At 44.3% G+C, this 17161-nt stretch overlaps 1 protein-coding gene across 4 annotated transcripts in view; it reads left to right on the forward strand.

Moving 5' to 3' along the window:
- The first annotated feature begins 547 nt into the window (after nt 1–547).
- The window catches only part of TAOK3 (TAO kinase 3), a 74555-nt gene continuing 57941 nt past the window's right edge, over nt 548–17161 (forward strand). For 2 of the 4 annotated variants that reach the window (XM_066331337.1, XM_066331334.1), the window contains exon 1: nt 548–816. The gene's annotated coding sequence lies outside the window, so the exon portion shown is untranslated. Of the gene's footprint in view, nt 817–1599; nt 1624–5968; nt 5990–17161 lie in introns of those variants that run through there. The other 2 variants (XM_066331340.1, XM_066331335.1) reach the window with 2 other exon arrangements.

Genomic DNA, 17161 nt, shown 5'->3' on the forward strand with positions numbered 1-17161 from the left:
CAGCACAGAACTGAAGACTCAGAGCTGCCTTTTTACTGGGCCAAACACTGTCCCCTCACACAGGAGCTGGTTGTGGGCCCCAGCATCTGTCCCCCCCACACACTCCCCAACTTGAGACCACTACAGACCCTGACATTGTACACAAACATACACACGAACACCTCTGAACTAATTATGGGCCCTGACACACACACATCTGGACATGTTATGGGTCCCAACATCCATTTCCCATACTTGAGACACGCAATATCCCCGTCCCCTCCCTGACACACACCTGAGGTTACTATAGCCCCTCATCCACCTGAAACCACTATAGGTCCGTAAGTCCCTCACACACACACCTGAACCCGCTGTGGGCCCAACCACCCCCATACACACCTGAGACCACTACGGGCCCTAACACCCCTCACACACCTGAGACCCGACACAAGCACCCACGGGCGAGGCCGCTGCAGCCCCTAACAGCCCCTAACAGCCCCACACTCGCGCCCTGCCATCGCCGTGACCCCACACGGCGTTCCCGCCATTCCCCCTCCCTCAGACCCCCGCTCCCTCGGCGGCACCGCGCAGGCCGCTCAATCGAGCGCCGATGGCGCGGGCCGTGCGGTCCGTGAGGCGGCGCCGCTCAGCGGCCCGACCTGAGCTGCCAGGCGGAGCAGCCGAGGGCCGAGCAGGAAGCGGCGGTGACGGGCACGGCCCGGCGGACACGCTCCGTCCCCCTCTCCTTCTCCTCCTCCTTCTCCTCCTCCTTCTTCTCCTCCTCGTCCCACCCCGCCCGGGCCCCGCGGACGTGGCCCGCTGCCGCCGGCCGGCCAGGTGAGGCACCGGCAGAGGGAGCGGCGGCGCTGACAGGCGGGTCCCGGCGGGGCGCGGAGGGCAGGGGGCAGCGCTGGGGCTGGCAGCGTGTGTGGGGCTAAGGACGGCACTTCGCGGCGGCGCGGGGCGCTCGGTGCCGGCGGTCCCGGGGTGTCTCATGGCGGGGCCGCCCGGGGCTGCTCGGGGTCGGGGCAGCTCCCGCGGGGCTGGGAGTGTGCGGGGCTGGGAGAGCCCGGCCGGCGGCAGGACGAGGGCAGCTGCCCCGCGCCTCGCCTCGGGCGGCCGGGAACAGCCGCTGCTTCCTTCCCTTCTCCCTTGGCTCCCTCGCTCCTTGCCTCTCTCCCGTGTGCCGGGAGCTGTCCCCGGGAGCTCTGTGGAAGTCGGAGCTCCAGCAGAGCCGCCCCGAGCGGACGGGAACGCCCCGGTGAGGAGAGAAGGGAGAGCGGCCGCCTGCCTTCACCGGGAGCCGGGCACGGCTCGGCTGAACGGCGCTGCTCCGGTGGGATCACGCCGGGATCCGGCTGGCAGCCGGAATGTGACCCGGTGAATTCAGGGGAACAGGGAGCTGCGTTTCTGACAGCTTTGAGAGGAGTTGGAAGCAATGACGTATGTCTGGTGCGAGCAGATGTCCCTGTCCTTTTAATGACATGGAGAAATGATTTGCTGTAGGTGCTGGATGCCATCGAGCAGCACTCGTACCTGCGTGGGAAGGAGAAGGAAGGAAGACACGAGGCAAGTACTAAGCCTTCAGAATTTTGTTTCCTGACTACATCTCCTCGTGTCTCCTCACCCCCCTTCCCCAGGAACGTGAGTGGAATGAATTCCCTAATCCTATAGCTATGGCAGTTCTAAACTTCAGGAGGCACTGAGTAGCCCTGGTAGCATCCTGGTTTTCCCCTGAGCCCGGGCAGGACTGAGCAGCTCGGTGCTGGGTTTGCTGTTCTCCCCAGGGTGGGGAGAAGCCAGTGGGACACTGCTCTGGGAGCTGTGTGCAGTGTTGGCTCGCACACAGTCCAGCAGCAGCTCCGTGTTTGTTTAAAACGCAGCAGAGCAGGCAGTGCTGATTCCGGCCCTGGTTGTGCCAGAAGGATTTGGAATCCCCCTGCCCGTCTCCGTGGATAGTGATCCACGTGAGAAGGTGGAAGCAGTGAGCGTTCTGGATCCATGTGGATGCTGTTCCATAGAACACAGGGCCATTTAAAGTTACTGGGTACGGCAGTGCTGGCTGTGGTTTGTGGTGCTTATGTTGTTTGAGAATTAGTGGGCTTCAGTCTGTTCCCCAAGGTCTGCTGACATATTTTAGCAAATGTTTAGGATCCTGCAGTGCTGGGAGTGATGCAGCTTGTTTTGCCAGTGCTCATTACTTTGATGTGTCCTGTACCAGATTTATGAGAGGACATGTGTTGATGTTTCTATGTTCATAGTGGATTGTTCGTGGAGAGAGAGAACACACCATGCTCGTCTTCTCTATGAGCTTAAAATTGGGCTATTTCTGGTAGGTAGGTAGCTATTTTTGTGTTCTCAGGGGCTAATTTAACAATTTAGGACATGTCTTAAATGTTTGCAATCTCTCTTTTAACACTGGGTTTCATACAAATATCTGATGATTCTTTCATGCACCCACAGTGAGGCTGCAAACTGTTCCTATCTACATAAATGTGTCATTTATCAAATCCAGATTTCTTATTTGCTGTGCAGCTCATCATATAACTTCCTCTGGCGTCTGATTTGAGGAAACCTTGAGCTGAGTTGTTTCTATCCACCCTTTTCTGTACGAGGCCTTTCAGATTGCAAACTAATTCTTATTTGTGTGTGAATATTACTTACAGTGATTCTCTGTAAGTGCTTCCCTTTTACACCGTTGCATCATTTTCAGTTAAAAAGCAAGTCAAAGCTTTTAAAGATGAGATATTTCTGCTTGTGTGCATTTTAAATGTGGCTCTTGCATCAGCAGTGTTTTACTGTTAGATTTCTTTTCCACAACGTGTTGCTGGATGGGGGAATCTTTCAGCAGAAATTAGTTCTGTTCCTTCTGAGTAACCTGCAGTCTTGTTTAAAGGAAAAAAGCCCTGTTTGTATGGAGCAGGGCTGGAGCTTGCTGCACTGCTGGGGAGCAGAGGAAGAGCAGGGACAGGGCACTGGTCAGTGAGTTTGGACCAGGAACACAGACTCGTTGTTTTCTCCTCTTACAGGTTTTTGTTCAGGTTGTTCTGCAGCCTCGTGAGATGCTGCAACATCCAGGTTATGAGGAATGCCAGGGAAGGATGTGTTTGTGGAACACTTTCATTTTTATTTATTTGTTGCTTTTACACAGGAAAAGGTGTCTAAGGTTAATGTTTTTAAATAGGCAATACATCTTTTGTTTTAAGACAGAGTTTAGAGTCTTTTAACAGGACCCTTCTGCAGTTCAGTCACAGCATTTACAGTAAACTGAGTTTGACTAAAAGTGCAGTTTTGACATCAAAGGTATTCAAGAAGTAGATTTCTATAAAATTCTATTTCAGCACGTGCTCAGCTTTATTAATAGACATGCTGTCACACATCAGTGAAAAATTCAAGAAGTGAACCCAAAAGAGTATTTTGTTTTATGCTTATTATTTTCAAACTACTTCCTCATTTGAAGGCCATTGATTAAACCAGAAGGATCTGATTGCCCTTGGCTGTGTAATAAACATGATGCAATTGCCTGGTGCCTGCTTGGTCATCAGTTCTTCCAGGGGCAGCTCACTGAGTTTCCCTGAGAGTCTTTTTATCACTCCCTGAAATCACTCTGGCAGCTTAGTTTTAATTTTCTGAGTGAAGTGTGTTTTAGAAGGTATTGATCTGGTAAATCCAGAGTTCCCTCTGGCTAAAAAGAAGGAAATCTCTCCTGTGATTTTCACATGGGCAGCACAGGTTGTGACTTTTCATTGTGATGGTGCAGTGGGCATCACTTAAAAGTCATCATTGGCATTGCCTGCCAGGAACTCTCCTCTGTGAGAGCCTCAGCTCCTCATTAATGAGGAGGAAAGCTGAAATAGAAGTTAAAGTGAATTAATCAGGCATGGCCATCCATCTCTTGAGCTACTGAAGGATGTTGGATATCTGAGTTATTAATGGCATTGTGGCAGCTTCTCAATTGTTATAAGGCCCCCTTTACAGAATTAAAGAGCAGTGTTTTCTAATATAACATGTTGCCCTCATTCTGTAGAACTAAACCATGGGAATTCACTTCTAACATCCTGTTGGAAATATGAAAAATAGAAATATTTTTAAAGATCAGTAGTTTTTGCTCTAAGATTCAAGAATTCTGGAGTACTGCTAGTATTAATTTTAAAATGGTTTTAAATTTATTTTAATTAATTAAATGCTGGCATTAGGTTGGCTAATAAGTTTGTTCTTATTCAGGGTGGCAAAGAACACATTGGATTTGAGCAGGTTTGAAGACTCCTTGTTTATATACTCAGGTTAGTGTCACAAATTGTTAGTTTAATTTGTAAGGGCAGGGAAATTTCAAATTTAATATAGGGACCTTACAAAACAAGTTTGTCTGAGTTGTTAATGAACTAGGCACTTATGCCCTTGTACAGGTAATAGCTTGATGTTGGTGTAATTACTTTTTTCCCCACCCTGAATATTAGGTCAAACTGGACTCTGGTTGATTTAGAATTTAATGAAACCAGTCATTGCATGTGGTCACTTGTGGTCCCTCCTTGGCCACTAAAGGCTTTCAAATAGAGACATTTCTCCCAGTTTTGCCTCCATTTGTACCTCTTCTTGCTGTCACTGTTAATTATGATGCTGGGTTATCTGACAGCTCAAGAAATTCCTCAAAAGAAGGGCAAATGATGACGTTGGTGTTCCAGGAGTTTGATTTGGGATCAGCAGGTTTTGTGCTGCAGGTGACGCTGTCTTTGGGAAGAGAAAGAAAAAGCTGTTTGTACTTCCCTAAGAAACTGTCACTGTGAGAGTGGAGATGTTAACCCAAAATCCTGGATAAACAGGATATCCACTTCCAGCTGCATTCCCTGGAGTCTAAAACACACACATGGGTTTGTGACTTTCCTACAAACTACTCCTCAGCATCACTGTGGTGCAGAACCTGGCACTGGAAGGAATGAATCTTGTATGCAGTGTATGTATGTCCACACGTATCAAGCAGTTTAGGATGAAAGGTGTTGGGACTACCAGATACCATCAGCATTTTGTGAGCAGGATGTCATTATTAGATTGGAACTGATGAACGTGTGCCAAACGTTGTGGCGAGTCTGTTTTTAGAGAGATGCAGGCTGTGCTCACTTCCTACATTAAGCCTCATTTTCCCCTTATTTTTATATGTGAGCTGTGAGTCTGTTGCACAGAAACTGGCATAATATTGAGCAGATTTATTTAGGGTTGCCCTTGAACGTTGTGAGTGTTTAAGCCAGATTTACAGGAACACAGTCAGTGATGATTCATGTTGAGATGATGTTTTTCTCCCTTGTAATGGAACATATGGGACTACGTAGCATATGGTACCACTGAAAATTGTTAAACGTGGAGCACTGATTTATTACACAGCAAAAAGGGTTGGGGTTTTCAGTCTAACACTGAGCAGAAAGCTTGTAAACAGCTCTGGCTGTTGGTTTGTATTGGGTGCACTAGTGTGTTGTGTGGTAATTTTAAAGGATTCCTTTAAATGGCAACAGAATGCTTCCAAAAGTCGTGTGTCTGCCCTTTTACTATGGTACAGTCTTGCTCTGTGGGATGACAGCTTAAAAAACCTGAAAAGAAAAGAGAAATCCTTCCTCTCTCAGATGGGAGGCAGAGGTATTAAAATGTGTAAATAGTTTTCTTCCAGTCTTACTATCCAAAACACTTTTCTGTGTTTTATTTGGGTTTCGTGTTTTGTTGTTTTGGGTTTTTTTTTTTTGTCTTTATGTGACTTCTGGAGGGTTGGGGTTTTTTTTTTGCTGAGACAGGGAGAGGAAACAAACACACACCTTGGTCCTTGCAGTGCACAAGGGAAAGTGGACTAAAGTGCAGCTACAGAGAACATAAATTCCAGTCACCTATTTCCTTGTGCTCTCCTGTGTTTCTTAACTATTCATCTTTGGATGATTGTAATCTTTCCAGAGCAGGCATCCCTTCTGCTCTGGCTTTCAAGGGTCTTGCTGCAGGGTAACTGAAGCTCCCAGGTGCCGTGGTCATACAGGTAATGTATGACCTGTATTAATGGCTGGTCATAAATGTTCATTGATTAAGCTTTTTTAGAAATGATTTAAGCAAGAAACTTCATTTAAAGTACTTATTAAAACAACTTTATGCTAAATTTGCTTTTGTTAGACCAAAAATATGTAATTAAGAAAGAACATATGTTGTAAATTTTTTGGGATAAAAATCAGATGTGCCTTTTTTCTTCTTTACTGATTAGTGACAATCTGCCTCTAAGTTCAGAGTTTCTTGTGTGTCTCTGCTTATTCTGCCTGGTTCAGGTAAAGTTTGAGTATGCTGTGTCCTTTAGAATGGCAACAGATATTTGACATCATTAAAAACTGCTGTTATTTAATAAAAGGAAGTAATATCTACCCTTGAGGGAATTAACTAATGACCTCTTGTTAACCATCGCCTTCAGGATCTTAGATCCTCCCTTTGCTTGCCTCATCCTTAGTCATAGATTGGAAGAGGAAAACAGGCTTTTTCCCCTCCCTCCCAGCTCTTGAGCAGTTTCTCAACTGGAGATGAACTGATGGTTGACCTAAACCCTGTGGGGAAACTGAAGTGGGGACCATGCTGCCTTTCCGCTTGTGGAACATCCTGCTGGTGGTAAAACTCACACACAGCATCTCAATTAACTCTAATTCCCAGCCTTAGCCTTGCACATTAAATATTTTTAAGAAAGCATTAGCCCGAATGAATTTTAATTTCTGGCATTTCTAATCTCAACGCTGGTAGTGGTGTCAGTTTTAGCTCTTCAAAAGAGGGGGAAAACATTTCTTATCTGGAAAGTATGCGAGTGGCAGAGCAGATAAGATAATTGAGCCCTAAATGTGAGCTGGGATGGAAACAGGCTGTGTTGAGAGTCAGGTCTCATCTGCTGTGCCACAGTCCAGTGGTGCTTTAATGCATAATAATCCAGGGAGTTTAGTCTTCCTGGGCAGGACACAGGGAATTTTCTCTGCTGCTTTTTCATTAAGAGACACGAGCTTTTAGTTCCAGTGTGAGACGTTCATGTTCTCAGAGTCAGGAGTTTTCTGTCATTTGGGAAGCAGACAGCCAAAAATAGGATTTTATGGCTCTCCTGCCTGTAACAACAGTTAGCTGCTAAAGTGAGGAATAGAAATTAAAAAACCTTCCAAGTTGTTGTTCCACTTAGGCAGCTTTTTTTCAACATTTCTTGTGTGCCTTTTATCTGTGGTGTCTTTGCTCCGTGGAGGATCCCCACAGGAGATAACAAATTTTCCATTTCCAGCTCTTCTTCCCTTGGACTGAGAGCTCCTGTTGTGGTTTTGAGGTTGTGTGTTCAGCACTTGGGCATGGCCCACGTGGGTGGGAGGGAGCAGCACAGGTACCTAAAACCAGAATAAATGAGTAACTGCAGGAATTACTTTTTGCTACATAAAGTCTTATTTTTTCTTTTGTTTGCTTTAACTCTGCTTTTGTAATTTTCCACTTGGTATCATAGGATTGCCTTTAGAACGTACATTGCTTCAAATGAAGTTAGATTCTTAAAGAATGAGACAAAAGAGGGTTTTTGTTGCAAAAACCAGTATTTCATGTAATATTTTGCTGCAGGAATTGTAGCCTAGGAGTTAGACCTTGAAGCTGTAGTGCAGAAAAAGGTCTGCTTCTTTGTAGTGCCATATGGAAATGCCATAAATCAAAATATATCTCACTTAGACACTCGAGACTTGCAGAAATTACAGTAAGTGTGTGATAATACAGTCTGAGTAGTTTGAATGATTAACTTGGACAAATGCCCCAGACTTTAGGTGTGTTGGGCACCTTTTCTACGTTGTAGGTTTCCAGTTCTTATGTTACAGGGAGATTTCTGCCAGTCTGACTTGGTGCCTTAAAAGCAGGAGAAAGTTGCTGACTCAGGCTCTTTGTTAATTTGCTTTTTCCTGCCTACCTGAGTGTTTTAGAGCAGTGCTGTTTATATTTTTAGACCAGTCTTTTATTTTTTGATACGCTGAGGCCAATCGAGAGGTGTTCAGATGAGACTGTGGTCTGATCTGTTGGACAGTTTGTGCTGGAACCAGGCTCTGGAGACATCCAGGGAGGCAGAGGGACAGGATCCCAGTCCCAGTGCTGTGCAGGCTGGTGCTTGGAGCCCCAGGCTACCAGTGCAGCTCTGCTGGTGTTGAAGGTCAACTCCTTGCAAATATTTTAGCAAGGCTTATATTCAAATGCTATTTATAAGACCAGACTAATTTCTTTCCTCTTAATGATGGCCTTTTGGCTGATGACAGGGCTGGAATCTGGAAGATCTGGATTCTGTATGCCACTAGTCAGCTGTGTATCCACAGGGAAGTTGTTTGCCAGCTTTCTGCCTCGCTTTTTATCTGCACTTAAATGAAAAAAAAAAAAAATAAAGGCTGACTAATACCTGCCTCACAGGCTGTGAGAGCACAGTTAGTAGCCTCATGCTGTAAGATCTCTGGAAAACACTGCAGGAATTTTCAAAGGGCTTATTATGGTTAAGGTCCTGCAATGAGAGAACTGGTTAAGCCTGGGTTATTGTTACACCATTCATTAAGGAGCCTTAATAGCTGAAGCTCTGATAGTGGCTGTTGCCTGGCTTCACCTGCAATTACCCTGGGTAGATCCAGGCTGCTGCAATTCCAGTGGTCTGGAGCAGAACTGGAGCATATGCAGGGATGTTGGAGGCTGCCCTGAGCGCCTCACTGCGATTTCACGGCTGGCTTTGCATGCAGGTCATGCCGTAGCCTCAGTGAATTTTGGCAGTTCAGCATCGTGATGATGACTTATTCTGCCACTAGTGAGCCCTTAGCACCTTCATGCCCTAAGAAATGCTATATTATCAGCTGAGTTTTTCCTCTGTGTCCGCCTAACTCGGAATTTGCCCTGCTTTCACTTTGTAAATTGGACAAAATAATAAAAAAAATCCTTAAAGAAGTGTTTTAGGCAGCAGAAATTTTAGTTAAAAGGTGCAAACCAACTATTAAAAACCTCTTAGATCTGGTGATCTTCAAGCTCGGATCTTCTGACAATCTGTGAAACTTCTGTGTGAATACTCATGTTGTGGCTTTTAAAATGAATTTGATAGTATATTTAGAAAGTATCTATCAGAATTGTTTCCTTTCTGGCCACCATTATAATAACATAACTGTGCAAGGAAAGGCAAAATCCCCATTTTTGGGAAAGCTAGGTATCAGTGTTTATTTCCCAAACCCAAGTAACCTTGTTAGTCATTAGCAACAGTACCTCATTAAACTTGAATAACTTTCTTAAAATTCACACTCACTTGAAAGTCAAGATGCAGCCTTGACAGCTTGAGGTCCAAATCCAGACAGTTTTATTTATCTTTGCAGTTTTATTTCTTCCTTATTATATACAAAAGTTGTTTTCTGTGTCTTGGCAGATTGGAAATGTATTGACTGGATGAAAAATAGAAACTTGGATTCCTATTGAGACACACGGAGGAGGTGGGGCTCAGGGGTTGGGAACAGGAATGGATTAGTTGTGAATTTAAACTGTGAATTTAAAAATCATGAGTCTGCAAATTAATATTAATTTTGTGCTGATTTTAGTGCTGGATCAAAACAAGCTGTTCTTCCACCTCTCCTTTCTCCCACTGAGCTGCGTTGGCACAAACCTTTGTGCTACCAGAGAATGGTTCAAATTAGCAAACTGGTCTAGCTGTGAAATAACCAGGGGTAGCAAAGCCAGAGATTTGGAGATAGGAACAGACAGAGGGTGAGGATGGATGGTACAAACTTCTCCTGCTATATTACACTGTATTTTTCTAAAAATAATATAAAATTCACCAAACTAAACCTCTCCCATGCCGCTGTTGGATTTCCGTTAATGAGTAAAATGAACGAGTTTCACTTTCTGTTTCTTGGGCGCGGGTTGGGTCCTGCAGCATTTGGGTTGTCCTGGGGGAGACTGGAATCGTTGTTAGCACTCCCTCCTTTCAATGGGTTTTATTTATTTTAAGCACTTTTCTTAGGAATCCCAGTTTTGATGCTTTATATTACTTGCACCCGCCTTTTTTTTTTTTTTTTTTTAAGGTTTTGTATTCTGATTTAACCAAGGAAAGGCTTTTCTGAAAGACTGACACAATTTGCTGTATGCTCATTGCTCAGTGTTTTATAATCTACATGGACAAGTATCCTGCCTTAAAAAGTGGGGGAAGATCCCAAGCAGAATGTTTGTATCGAGCACTGACAATATTGACTAGGTGATGATACAGGTATTCCCAAACACGGAGTTGTAGTTCATATTTCAGGCATACAATGGCTTTTTAAAATGTTAGGCCATGGCAGGAATCATATGGAGGTGAAAGGTTACTTTGTAATATTAAATCCTATTAGTTGTTTAAGTGTGAGAATTACTTGCAGTATATAACCAAGATCCTAAAGTTAGAAAAGGAAGCACTAATTTACAGTCTACAAATAGACTGTGTCATTAACACAAATGAGGAGAGAGTTTGTTTTTTCTTCAGGAAGATCATTATTTTGGGTAAACAGTGCAGCACAAGAGAAGCCTTTCTGAGCACTGCTAAGCCCACCTGGCTTCCAGAGCCGTCCAGGGAATTTGTGGTGGGTGTTTAAAGAATAAAGCATCTCAGTTGAAGGAGCATTTGGCTCCTGGTGACAGGACCTCCCCATCCAGAGAGCGTTTGCAGCTGCTCTCAGTGAAGCTGTGGGTAAAAGCCTCAAGGGTGTGGAGAGAGGAAGTCAGAAAACTTTCATATTTACACTCCTGTCTCTGAACAAAGGGCACGAGTAATGGGTGTCATCATTCATAAATTAGGAACTCTCGCAAAGCGGAGCTGAGAGGCCAAGGGGCAGGATGAAACCCGCTCCGTGTCCTGGGCCTCTGTATCCCAGCAGCTTGGAAATGGTGCCAGAGATGGGGCTGTGGAGGTGCAGGGTTCCCACTCGCCCTGGCAGGAGGAACTTCTGAGCGCTGATGGTGCAGAAGCACGAGGGTTGGTTTGCTGCTGGGGCTGTGGGGCAGAATGTGCCTCCTCCAGCTGAGCAGGGAGTGAGGAAACCTCACAAAGCTCCTTGTCTTCTTCATGAGTGAAGGGATGGCTGCGCTGGTTGGGTTTGAAAGGCAGGGGATTTAACCACCAAAGAGCAAAGCTGGTGGTAAGGGGTGGCTGGGGAAGGTTTTGCAAGGAAAGGCACGGCGTGTGCGTGCAGTAGGGAAGGTTTTGGTTCCTGTTTGGGGATGTCCACGCCCTGCCCAGGCTGCTGTGCCCAGCAGGTATTGTTTGTTCCCTCTGGAGCAGGATGATGCCAGCTCCATGACCTGGAGCTCTCTCATGGGCTATGTGGAGGTTTGTTGGTCTTTTTGGTGTCAGGGCACCAGTAGAATAAAAATCATTATATTTTAAATTTTGAGCCCATAAACTGTCACATGATGTATTCTGTCTTCTCGGGAAAATCTGTATGCAGTGTACAGGGGTTTTCTTGTTCAGGAATTTGTGTGCTGCCTTTTTTTTAGGTCAGGGCAGGGGAGAACACTTTGCCTTTTTATTGGGAGCTTGCAAAGGTTTTTGGAGGATCTTTGCTGCTTTTGTAGATTACTCTGATGTCTTGGACCACCTTTGGGTGGGACATGTGCACAACTGAGTTTTAGTTTTTATATTGTCCTACATTTCCTTTTTTTTTTCTTCTCCTCCCCCCACAATTTCTTCTATCCTTTGTGTTCTATGTAAAAAAGTAAAGATCAAATACACCTTAAAATATCCTCTTTAAGAGGCTGCATGTTCAGGGGTTTGATCCCTTTATTGGCATAGCATTGACATAAATGAATGTGCTAATGTTGTACAGTGAGACTGGAAAAAAAAAAGAGTTAATGAGACATCTGGGTAGAGGGAGCAAACCTCAAATGAAAATTGCTTTTCTGTTTTACAACAAGTCAAAATATTTTGGAATTAAAAGCAAAACTGAAGCTAAATAAATTGGGGTTTTTTTAACCACTTGTACTTAGAGCTTATTTTATGTAATTACTGGGGCGTGACTTTAAGTTCTGGGCAGGACTTTGTGGCTTGTTAGCGTCGGGTTGAGCCTCTGATGTTGCAATGAAGAAGGAAGTGTGTATGTGTCTGCTTGGGGAGGGGGCCTGCAAAGCACTTCTGCCTGCCTGCATAAGGTGGGAATTGCAGCTGGCTGGATATTTTTAGCAGAATAACTCACTTTGAATGTGAATTTCGGTTTTTTTTCTCGTTGATCAGTGTTTGGTAAATTAGGCTCTCAGTTATTGTTTTAATGACTTTTTTTTCGTGCCAAATACACTAAACACATGAGCTCTTCACCCCAGTTTTATTCATTGACAATATTTAGGCTTTTATTAAACCTCCAAAGCTGCAGGACTGGGTGTGATGCATTTCCCAAGTGTGTCTCTCTTCTCTTGGTTTTTGCAGTTGTGCATCCATGGGTAGGGATAGAGGTGTAGTAGGGATTGCAGGGAGAGCTGAGGCTTTATAGATCAGCGTCTGTCTCTCCAGCTTAATTTAAAGCAAAAAAGGAAAAATCGTGGCTCTGGTTTTGTTCCCTCCTTTAGAAACATGCAGCAATAAGGACGTTTTCATGGGATGCAGGGAGAGGCAGAAGATAGCCTCAGTTTCCTTCGGTGTTTTCCAGTCATTTGTTGTAACAGTGATTCACTTCTGTTCAGTTGTTCATCCTGGCCTGAGGTGAGACATATAGAATGTTTCTATTTTAAGCTCTTCAGCAGAATGGATGGATAAACTCACCCTTCTTCTGCTGGTTTTTGCCACAGTGGGTGAGCTTTCCTTCCTGGGATTTCTCTTTTGCTGCACTGGCCTAAAACACTTGCCATCATGGTGTGCTGTCAACACCGGTGGAAGAAAATGTTCTGACCATTTTGCTTCAGGGTTGCTGATCTTAAACTGCACTGTTAAAAATAACAAGTTTTCTGAAGGCACACAGTGATGTTTTCCTGGCTCCCTGCCTCTTCCCCCCCATATTGATGTGATTAAATGCCACCAAAACTCAGCAATCCTTAGGTCAAGTGCATAGCCATGTGCATTTGCTGCAGCAGTAATAGTGGTTATTCCAGCTTTCTCAAAGAAAATTAAGGATGTTTGCATAAATGGAAGTCTTCTGCTTGCCACAGTAGGTACCACACAAGCCGTTTATGTACCAGGGCATAGAGTCTTGAGATTATTTTCCTACTGCTTTAAACTGTCTCATGCTGACTCAGTTTAGATGTAAAAAGCTCAAGTGTTGTGATCTAGAGCAAGTTTTTTTTTTTTTTCTGCTGGGAGAACAGGTGTATGCTAGAGATCAGTTTTTCTTTATGACCAAAACATTTTTTAATGTTCACTTTGAAGGATCTGCTTTCCCCAAACACCATTTCACTCGCTGAGCTTTGGGATCAGTCTGTCTTTGCCAGGGTTGATGGCGGCCCTTTCACATTTTGTGTTTAAGAAGCCGCAGTGAAGTCAAGAGTGTCTGATCTGAAATCAGACAGACCTGATAGCTAATCCTTTCAATTATGGGTTCAATAAATCCACGCTGGAAGGAAGGACAGGGCAAAAAGTCATTTCCAGGGCAAAGGGGCATTTCTAGGCTGATTGTGGCAGAAGTACCTTTAACCATCTGCATTCCTTGTGGCTGTTCCAGGATCTTTCTACAGTCATCTGGGCATACTCCACTGTTTTCAGAAGCAGCTTTAAAATGTTATCCTCTCTCCTAAATTAGATGCCAAATGGTGCATTTACCGAATTGAATCAAGAAACCTCTGATGATTCAAATGGAAATCTTGAGCCCACGTGTAAGGTTGCCAAAGTTATCTGCTGAGGTGTGGAGCTCTGAGCAGGCAGATAAAGAGCTTTGCTGCCTGTGTTGGGACTGACTTAAACCCAGATCCCAAACCATACCAGAACACCAATCAGATGTTGCTGTGGGATTAGTTTGAAAAGCTTTTGCTGGCTTGTATTTAATTTTAATGACGATATATTTTAATTGGCTGTCAAAAACGTGCTTCAGATGAGTGCAATGCACTTCTCTTTGTGTGCTGGTCATCTTGTTCCTTGTCCTTAAAGTGTTCTGTGTGTCCCTGGTTGGGAAGATAGTGCAGCTTTTTGAAGGACACGTTTTAAAATCTCTCGAGTTTGTAGCATGTTTGCCTGGGGTTAACCCTTTGAGATTTACAGGGCAGTTTGTGTTTGTTTTGACTGTTACTTTATCTCACTTTCTCAGTAAGTCCAGTCTCTTCTGGCCACCAGTGATAGGAGGGGAGGATGAGGAAGTTCTGGGAGCCCGTGTTGGGAATGCTGAGCTTCAGGGTGCACACTTGGCTTCTTTTCCTTAGCCTTTGCGTTGGTTCTGTGATTGAAAGAGCTGTAAGGGTACTGTGATGATGGAAATGAATTAAATGGTTAAATGTCTTAATCATTCAGATGTGTAATGTCCTTTCTGCTTGTACTTCCCTTGGTGTTCTTGTGTGTTGGCTAATCTTTGGTGACAAAACACTCCTTGTCCTGGCCTTGCACAGCAAAGGGGCTTCCTCAGCTCATTTATTAATTTTTAAGCTCGATATTGACATTTCAGTTCCAGGTTTGGGAGCTGTTTTCTCTGCAGGCACAGAAGCCAGAGGTCGTATTTGCAGTGTTGGTTCATACCCCCACGGCAGGCTGGGGGATGTTTGCCTGTGTGTTACTCTGCACTCGCTGTGGGAATTGTTGTGTCTTCCCGAGTGACACTCACAGCAGTAATGGACATGAAATGGGTTTTAAAACACGGGATAAAAATGGCAGTGCTCACATTCAGCTCTTTACCAGAGCCATGAGTGATGCAGTGCTGAGGGCTGGTGGTCTGTATGTTGAAGGATTCATGCAGATGAATTTCTGGGTGGGTTGCTGTTTTTTTAAGAAGCATTTTGAAGCTGTTCATTACTGTGTGTGTATAGTGGGGTAGCTGAATCATCCTCTGTGGAAAAGAGCATTTTAAATCTACTCATCCAGTGCCAGCACAGGTAGAATCTTTGGGTCCTCCTTTTATCCAGGCTAAGTGAGTGCCAAGGTGCAGTATAGGATTCCTGTGAGTGTAATTCAGGCTGTGTAATGCTGTGCTGAGAGCTGAGCTCCTCCTGCATCCCATCAGAGCCCCTCAGGGATGCTGTGCTTCGTGGGCACTGGCAGCTGAAGCTCAAATTGGGGCAGCCAGGTCACTGCACGGATTCTGCAGATGTTCCTGAGGTGGAGCTTCTGGCCATGAGTGACCTCGTGTGCCCAGCAGCCCGCAGTGCTTGGAGACGCTGCTGGATCTTAAACCTTGGTATGGAAACTCAGTTCCTGCAGTTCTTGGGAGCCAGCAGTGCTGTGCTTGTCTGCATCGAACAGTTAAGCTACTTAGAAACCACAGTTTTAATCTTTATGGAGAAGGAAATGGGAGTGTTGCAAGCACACCTTATATAATGCTCATAATTACTGACATTTGCCCACACTTCTCATACTGATGCCAATCCTGGGCATGCAGCTGGCACTTCCCTAGAAAGGTGACACATGACAAATAGTGTTATGGCAGGTTTGCTGAGCAGGTTTCCTGTCAAAACTGCCCAAGAGCTGCTCTTCAGACTCCTGCAGATCACAGACAAATTTGGTTTGGTTTGTGTTTCAGTAGTGCTTCCTGTAGTTAACTCAAAATGAATAAGGGCAAATGGAGGCCATTGTATGCACAGGCTTGTCTATGCTCTTCCCTGTTGCTTCAGGGAATTTTGGATTTGTGTTTTTGGGAAAGCAGAAGGGACCTGGGAATTGAATAGACTTGTGAACATAGAGGGTTTGGTTATAATATTCAGATTTTGTAGCACTGGTTGCAGCTAGAAACAAGACACTATTATTATAATTGTGATGACATCTGTGAATTCTGCTTTGGTATTGAATGAGGGCTGCTGAGTAATTGAAGGCCACATGATGTCTGAAAAGAAGGAAATTCTGATAAAATTTATACTCTCCTTCAGAACTAAAACCAACTACGGATTCCTGCAGCCTGGTCTCTGCTTTGCCTTATTGCTGCCAACTGTAGTGATCTGATACTTTGGAACAAACCCTTAATTTAGTGTCAATATTTGCAAAGAATTCCTGCTTTTCTTTACATCAGGTGTTTCCTGAAAAGTCCCTGACCAGAAATCTTCTAAAGAAAATTCAGTGTCTGGGGAAGAAAATCATTTTAGGTGAATTCTGATGCTGGCAATGGGGTTCTATGAGTGCTGGGGAAAACTCTGTGTGTTAGTAGTTCTCTATGTCCTTGTTGACATACTACTGCTAATTTATTATAATAACATGACAGACTATTCAAAGTGGGTGCCACATTTAGCTAAACTAGGTGGAAATATATATTTAATTTCATGCTTGGAAAACTTTATTGTCAGTATAAATATTGCTGATAAATGAGTGGTGTCACAATTCACCCTAAGTTTTGTCTTAAGAGAGCTGAAGACTGGCCTGGGGTTGCAGAGGGAGCATTCTGAGCATACTGAGACACATTCTCAGTAAAAGGAAACTCTCACTTCTGGATTTATCTTTTTATTGGGATAGAAAATAGATTTTTTTTGTCCTCAAACCCAGGGCTTTTGACCCTCTTTGCAGTCCTTCGGTGAAAATCGGTGAATCTTGTTCTGTGTCCGTGGTCTTGTGTAAGCAGATACCCTTCCAGTTGCTGGTTTGTGATGGATTTGTTTTAGGCTCTCTCCATTGATGAATGAGGATGTGACTTTCAGGTATTCAAAAGTGAGGTGGAATTTCTCTTTTGTCCTACTGGATTTTTATCAAGAGTCCTGGTAATTCAAGAAGGCCATGGTGTACTCTCTGAAGGTGAGACTGCTGCTGTTTGGTAATTCTAGGAGCCCCAGGCCTTATCTGGAAGGGTTATTAGTTGGCTGCTTGCACACAAATGTCTGAGCTCTCGTCAGATTAGAAGTGAAACCCAAAAATGTGTCTTTACCTTGAAGTACATAACCAGTACTCCAAAGGTGTGAATCTTCATGTCAGTCCTACATCCACTCCTTTCTTTGCAGCTGTTTTGATCATGGACTAAAAATACTGAAATTGATCAAAACAGTATAAAATAACTTCCTAAGTTTGGATGAATTTTTTGTTGAATGTTGATTTTTTCTTTTTCCTAGCAAAAGACTCAGTACCTGCTGAGTAAGAACTAGT

This window comes from Sylvia atricapilla, chromosome 17 (assembly GCF_009819655.1).
Source record: "Sylvia atricapilla isolate bSylAtr1 chromosome 17, bSylAtr1.pri, whole genome shotgun sequence".
NCBI lineage: Eukaryota > Metazoa > Chordata > Aves > Passeriformes > Sylviidae > Sylvia > Sylvia atricapilla.